Raw genomic sequence first — 7,509 nt, 5'->3', positions numbered from 1 at the left:
CCTTCACAGCTTTGTCTTTAGTCCTAATGGACTCAGGCATGCCCTGATATTCATAGTTTTCCTGGGTGCCATGTGGCTACTTGGGACCTAGAATTACTGAGGGAAGACATTACGGATGCTACCTGTGTCACAGTTTCAAAATTCTGTTCATTAATTTAAAATCTTAAAATCGCGTTAAATTAAGTAATACATAACCAAAAAAATATCTTGAGTCATTTGTAAGCTAAAATAGTGAAATATTAACCATTAAAAAATAGTTTAGGTGTATATACCATGACATGTTACTTGTATATGGTATAAAAACCTAAATATCTTTAGTTCTGTTAATAAACAGTAATTTGAAGAACTGTATTTCTTAAAAGTTATAAAATGGTTTTTATCTAAAAATACTGATACAAGACAGTTGAAAATCACTTTTTAGGGTTTTCATTGAAAATTGGGGCTCCTAAGACTTAATTACTAGATATGAGAGAAACAATTCTGCATACAGAGTGTATAAAAAGCAAGATATGCTTTTTTTTTCTTTTTTGAGAATGAGTCTTGTTCTGTTGCCCAGGCTGGCATGCAGTGGCGTGATCTCAGCTCACTGCAACCTCTGCCTCCCCAGTTCAAGGGATTCACCTGCCTCAGCCTCCCAAGTAGCTGGGATTACAGGTGCTCGCAACCACACCTGACTAATTTTTGTATTTTTAATAGAGACGGAGTTTCACCATGTTGGCCAGGCTGATCTTGAACCCCTGACCTCAAGTGATGCACCTGCCTCGGCCTCCCAAAGTGCTGGGATTACAGGCTTGTGAACATATGCTTTTGATGATAAAACTTATAAAGACATAAAAATGTGTTTTAATTTTTTTTTAGTTTGAAGTTACTTAAAGATTTCAAATTGAAGAAGTAAAAAAAAAACTACATAAAACTAGATAAATATAGAAAGTTGGGGGAAAATGCACAGCATAGGTTCACAAAAATCTGGGATTAAAAGATAACATTTGATAAATTTATTTATAAAGTTTTATTAAATTTACTTTAGAGGCTAGGCGTGGTGGCACACACCTGTAAATAATAAAATTATCTTGCCAATTATGTCTAACTATGATAGTTTAAAGTCATTTCCACTGTAAATTGCTTAATTCTGAGGCAGTTTCTGAAAACTTTACAAGCCTGCAAAATCCTGGAATATTGTATCTTTAAGGAGGTTCATGAAAGGATGGAGAAGACCCTGAGAAACACTCTTGAATACAGGTTTTTGAGAACTTTAGAATTACATTATTTGAACTGGGTAAGAATTCCCAGAACTTTAATGAAGAGACTGACTGGTTAATAAAACTGCTAACTCAAGCAGAATAAAAATCAATTGAATACCAAGAAAATACTTTGCCAGATTTTCATGCCAAATCAGCTAGTACTTAAATTGTCTAGATAAAGAATTTGAATGAACAGCATAGTTCAAGTCAAATTATCTATGATAATCCCTGATTAGTCAGTGCTAAGCACCTAAGTTGAAGAAACAGTCCAATGTTAAGCATGGAGAACCAGAATGTCTTCCTTGTCCTTCCTGAGTTCTGAAAGCTTTTCTTATTAAAAGTTCTGCATTCTGATTCTTGGGTGTAAGAGTAAAGCAAGATGGCAGAAAGAGGGCTCCACTGATTATCCCTCCTGCAAGGACACCAGATGAACAACTATTAATATCCACATAGAAAATACATTCATAAGAACCAAAAATCAGGTGAGTACTCAAAGTACCTGGTTTTAACCTCAGATCACTGAAAGAGGCACTGAAGAGACAGAAAAAACAGTCCTGAAATCACCATTTCCTCATCCGCAGCAGTGATGGCATGGTGCGGAGATCAACTCTGGGTTCTGCGGGAGGGAGAACACAGCAATTGTGAGGCACTGAACTCAGTGCTGTCCTGTTAGAGCAGAGAGGAACACCAGACCAAATGCAGTTAATGCCCATCCACAGAGGGATCAATTAAACCAGCCCTAGCCAGAGGGGAATCAGATTCCAGTGGTTGGAACTTGAGTGTTTGGAAACCTGGCAACTAAGTGCTCCTGCACTCTGTGTGTGTAAGAAAACTTGAAAGGCAGCCTAAGCCATCAGGACTGCAACTCTTAGGTGAGGCCTAGGGCTGAGCTGGGCCCAGGGACAGTGGACTGGGGTGGGGAGGGCATGCAACATACTGAGACACCAGCTGGGGCAGCCAAAGGAGTTCTGACATTATCACTCCGCTAACACCAGACTGCACAGCTCATGGTTCCAAAAGGGACACCATCCTTCTGCTTGAGGAGAGGAGGGAAAAGAGTAGGGAGTACTTTGTCTTTCATCCTGGACACCAGATCAATCACAGCAAGTTAGTGCACTGGTCAGAATCCTGAGGCCTCCTTTCCAGTCTCTGGCTCCTAGACATTCCTAGACACACCCTGGGCCAGAAGGAAACCTGCTGCCTTGAACAAAAGAACCGTGTGCTGGCAGGATTTATCGCCTGCAAACTTGAAAACCTTTGGGCCCTGAATAACCAGCAGCCATACCCAGGTACTACATCAAGGGCCTTGGATGACCCTCATAGACTTGCTAGACTTAGGTGAACTCAGCACATTACCAGCTGTGGTGGCTAAAAGGCAAAACTCCTTCTTCTTGGGAAAAGTAGAGGGAAAATTAAAGGGGACTTTGTCTTGCCCCTTAGGTACCAGCAAGGCCATAGGTGGGTAGAGCACCAAGCAAAATTTCAGAATCCCTGATTCTAGGGCTTGATTCTTGGTTGGCATTTATGAAGCTGCCCAGGGCCAGTAGGGAGCCCATTGCCCTGAAAACAGCAAGACCCAGGCCAGGCAGCATTCATCGCAAGCTGACAAGAGGCTTTGGGCCTTCTGGGAACATTGGTGGTAGCCTGGCAGTACTCATTGTGGCCTGAAGTGGCGGTGGCTACTCTGCCTTTAGGAAACGAAGGGAGGAATAGGAAGGACTATGTCTTATGGTTTGAGTGCCAGATCAGCTGCAATGCAATAGAATGCCAAGTGGACTTCTAAAATTTTTCACTCTACTCCCTGACTTCTGAATGGCACTTCTGGACCCAGCCAGGCACTGAGGGCACTCACTGACCTAAAGGAAAGAACACAGGCCTGGCTGGCTTTGCCACCTGCTAATTGTAGAGACCAAAGGCCTTGAGTGAACATAGGCAGTCGTCAGAAAGTTCATGCAGCAGGACTTGAGCAAGACCCGGTGCTGTGCTAGCTTCAGGTCTGATCCAGGGCAGTCATAGTGTGGTGGCCAGGGGTGCTTGTGTCTTTCTTCTCCCAGCTTTAGGTGACTTAGAACAGAGAGAAAGACTCTGTATCTCTGAGAGAAAATAACGGTAGAGAAAAAGAGTCTCTGGCTAGTAATCCAGAAAATTCTCCTGGATCTTGTTGAAGGCTGTCAAGGTGGGACTTCTCTGAGTCTGGAAGAATTACAGCATTATTGGGTACAAAGTACCCATAAAGCAGATATGGCTTAGATCAAAACACCGAAGTCTTTTCAAATATGTGAAAAGTCTTCCCAAGAAAGACAGCTACAAATAAGCCCAGACAGTGAAGACTACAATAAATACTCACCTTTTCTCTTTTTAATTTTATTTTTTAAACCTCTCATATGGTGCTGCATGGCCACGATTTTAATGTCCAGACACTGAAGAACATCTACTAGCATCAACACCAACCAGGAAAACATGACCTCACCAAGTGAACTAAATAAGGCACCGGGGACAAATCCTGGAGAAAAAGAGATATGTGACCTTTCGGACAGAGAATTCAACATAGCTGTATTAAAAAAAAAAAAAAAAACTGAAAGAAATTTAAAATAACAAAGTAAAGAAATTCCAAATTTTATCAGCTAAACTCAACAAAGAGATTGAAATAGTTACAACAAATTCAGCAGAAATTCTGGAGCTGAAAAATGCAATTGGCATGCTGAAGAATACATTAGAGCCATTTAATACCATTTAATAGCAGAATGGATCAAGCAGAAGAAATAGAGAGCTTGAAGACAGGCTATTTGAAAATACATAGTCAGAAGAGACTAAAGAAAAAGAATAAAAACAAAAAATCATGCCTACAGGATCTAGAAAAATAGCCTCACAAAGACAGATCTAAGAGTTATTGGTTTTAAAGAAGATGTAGAGAAAGAGGCAGGGGTAGAAAAATTTATTCAAAGGGATAATAACAGAAAACTTTCCAAACCTAGAGAAAGATATCCATAACCAACTACAAAAATGTTATAGGACATTAAGCAGATTTAACCCAAAAAAGACTACTTCAAAGCATTCAATAGATCTTCCAAAAGTCAAAGATAAAGAAAAGTTCTAAAGGAAGAAAGAGAAAAGAAACAAATAACATACCGGTGAGCTCCAACACCCCTGGCAGGAGACTTTACAGTGGAAACCCTACCGGCCAGGGGAGAGAAGCAATAAATATTTAAAGTACTAAAGGAAAAAAAAACTTTTACCTTAGATTAGCATATACAGTGAAAATGTTCTTCAAATAAGAAGAAGAAATACTGACTTTTCCAGACAAACAAAAGCTGAAGTATTTCATGAATACCATATCTGTCCTAAAGGAATGCTAAAGAGAGTACTTCAATCAGGAAGAAAAGGACATTAATGAGCAATAAATGATCATCTAAAGGTAAAAAAAAATCCTCACTGCTAATAGGATACAAAACAAAACAGAATCTTATAACACTATAGCTGTGTGGTGTGCAAACTACTCTTATTCAAAGCAGGAATACTAAATAATATCCAATCAAAAGTAATAACTACAACAACATTTCAAGACATAGCATAATAAAATATAAATAGAAACAACAAAAAGTTAAAAAGTGAAGGGATGAGCACACCCGTCCTGAGCCGGCCGACGTGGTGGAAGCTGCGAGCTGGGGAGCGGGGGAAAGCCAGGAGCGCGGGCGGAAGGGAGGCCGCCCCGAGAGCCGGAAGCCTGGGCAGGGGACCGAGGCCTCCTGCTCCCCCCAGCAACAGCAGGGCGGCGCCACATTGGTCTTGCGCGAGACCTGGCCGCCGGCGACGGCGGGACGCTCTGGGAGGCCGGCGGTGCTCAGGCGTAGAGGGAGACAGCTGCCCGGGGGCACGGGCGAGCGGCTCGGGGGTCCGGGATCCGAGCCCCGCTGCCCCGGGGTGGCGGTGACGCCTGGAGTCGGGCGGGCGTGGCTGGGCCGGGCTCTTGGGGCAGCCAGGCGCCGCTGCGGGCGTCTAGGACACACCACCCTGAACGCGCCGCATCTCCTCTGATCTCGTGAAGCTAAGCAGGGTCGGGCCCGGTTAGTACTTGGATGGAGTCCGCCTGGGAATAGCGGGTACCCTAGGCTTTTGGCTTCCCGCTCCCTCCCTCTTTCCCCCTTTTGCCTCCGTGCTTCCCAACCGCCCCCCTCCCTCCACCTTGTCCGCCCCTGCGCCCCAGCCTAAGCCCAGGACCTCCCCCTGAGGGTCCGCCACTGCAGCACCACCAGGCAGCAGCATCCCACCTCTTCCCATTCGCTGCAGCCCCACCAGGAGCCCGGCTCCAACCCGGGCGGACGGGACCCACCCCCAGGGCGCAGGCGCGGGTTCCCTGAGGTCCCGGGTGTCTTTCCTGCTCCCCGGACGCCCAGGCAATTCAATTAATTCATCCAGCGCCGTCACAACCGTCCAAGCCGGGGGAAGGGGCGGGCAAGGGCAGCGGGTCCCACAGAAGCCAGCCAAGACCTCCGCTCCGGAACCCGTGGCTGCTTTACCCGGGGGAAGGACATTGCCTTCGCCAGCCACGAGGAAATCCGTCCCTGTGCACTTTGCCACCGGCTTCGTGTAAACTCCAGTCCCCAGGACACAAGAGAGACCCAGGCCTGGCCCCGTGGACAGGCTCAGAGCCACGGCTCTTGCCTGCCGGATTGGGCGTACTCTACAAATCTGGGGGCCACCGCACCGAGAAGACAGAAAGAAGCAAACAAAGGAAGGACCCCATGAAACACACCCCCAAAGCAACCAACAAATCCAAGAAAATAAAAGACGTCTCAGGGCTTGGTTTTCCCACATGGGGGGCTCTGACCACCTGTTGTAGCCGGGCCTAAGCACCCTCCACCCCACCCCGGCCTGCTCAAAGGGGCCCTGTCTACCTGAGCAGAGCCTCCCTCTCCAAGGCTCTGTCGCTCTCGCTCTACAACTCCCTCACCCTCTCCCTTTCTCTATTTCCCCCTCCACCTCGCGCTCTTCTGTCGCGCTCTCTTTCCCTCTTTCCCTCTCTCTCTCCTCCCCCACTCTCTGTCTCTCTCTCTATCGCTGTCTCTCTCTCTCCCTCTGGTTCTAGCTCTCCATTCCGCTCTCCCTTGCTTTCCTTCTGTAACAGGAAGAGCCGCAGACAAAACCCCTCAGACACTGAGTTGTAGAAGGAAGGGCTTTATTCAGCTGGGATCATCAGCAGACTCACTTCTCCAAAAACCGAGCTCCCAGACTGAGTAATTCCTGTCCCTCTTAAGGGCTTACAACTCTAAGGGGGTCTGCGTGAGAGGGTCGTGATCCATTGAGGAAGCAGAGGGTACTGACTGGGGGCTGCATGCAGCGGTAATTAGATCAGAACAAAACAGGACAGGGATTTTCACAGTGCTTTTCTATACAATGTCTGTAATCTATAGATAACATAACCGATTAGGTCAGGGTTATATCTTTAACTACCAGGCCCAGGGTGTGGCACCGGGCTGTCTGCCTGTGGATTTCATTTCTGCCTTTTAGTTTTTACTAAAAGGGGTGCGCCCATGTGTGTCTGTTTGGGAATGGGTTTGCTCGTGATTGTGGTGGGGTGTGTCTGGATGTACGTCAGTACCTTTGTCCTGGGATCAGGCTGCTGACTCTATTGCCAGCGCGTGGGTGTCACAGTTGCTGTGATACTCTCAGTACGCAGAAACTGGGCATAAGACAATATGAGGGGTGGTCTCATCCCTTACTTCAAGCTATCTTTGTCTGTGTCTTTGTGTGTCCGTGTGTGTGTGCCCGTGTGTGTCTCCGTGTGTGTGTGCCCGCGCGCGTGCTCCCGTGTGTATCTGTGTGTGTGTCGGGGTGGGTTTGCTCGTGGTGGTGGGGTGTGTCTGGGTGTCCCATCAGCCCCTTTCTCCCGGGATCAGGCTGCCGGGGCTCTAGTGCCAGCGCGGGGCAAAGCAGGGCCTTGGCCAACGGGGCGGGTCCTCGTTGGGACAAGCGACAATTGTGTGGGAGTTGTGAGAAAAAGGGCCCACGAGGCTGGGCCGGCTGTTTGCCCCTGGAGGGCCCTGACAGCTCTGGGTGTGTGGGGCAAAAGGGGGTCTTGCAGGAGGGGCGGCGAGGGATCCAAAATAATTTTTCCGCGGCAAGGCGGAGGACCAGAGGGGAACCCAGGACCGTTGGCTCTGGGCCCTGACACCTCGGAGCACACCCCGTCCTGAGCGGGCCCTATGTGTTGGAAGCTTGGGAGCTCCCGAGCAGGGAAAGGCCTGGAGCGTCTGCGAAAAGGGAGGCC

General features: G+C 47.3%; 1 long non-coding RNA gene across 2 annotated transcripts; it reads right to left on the bottom strand.

The window, feature by feature from the left end:
* Positions 1 to 856: 856 nt before the first annotated feature.
* LOC134737958 (uncharacterized) lies at positions 857 to 4,954 on the bottom strand. Of its 2 annotated transcripts, XR_010123438.1 has the most exons (5): positions 4,868 to 4,944; positions 4,371 to 4,415; positions 3,589 to 3,744; positions 1,741 to 1,857; positions 857 to 1,653 (listed from the first exon to the last, which is right to left on the bottom strand). It is a non-coding gene; the product is annotated as an uncharacterized LOC134737958 (long non-coding RNA). The 2 variants fall into 2 exon arrangements; XR_010123439.1 differs by lacking the exon at positions 4,371 to 4,415 and having other exon boundaries at positions 4,868 to 4,954.
* Between the last annotated feature and the right edge of the window lie 2,555 nt (positions 4,955 to 7,509).

Source organism: Pongo pygmaeus, chromosome 13 (assembly GCF_028885625.2).
Source record: "Pongo pygmaeus isolate AG05252 chromosome 13, NHGRI_mPonPyg2-v2.0_pri, whole genome shotgun sequence".
Classification (NCBI taxonomy): Eukaryota; Metazoa; Chordata; class Mammalia; order Primates; family Hominidae; genus Pongo; species Pongo pygmaeus.
The sequence above is the reverse complement of the archived record's forward strand: the minus strand, read 5'-3'. Positions and strand labels throughout refer to the sequence as shown.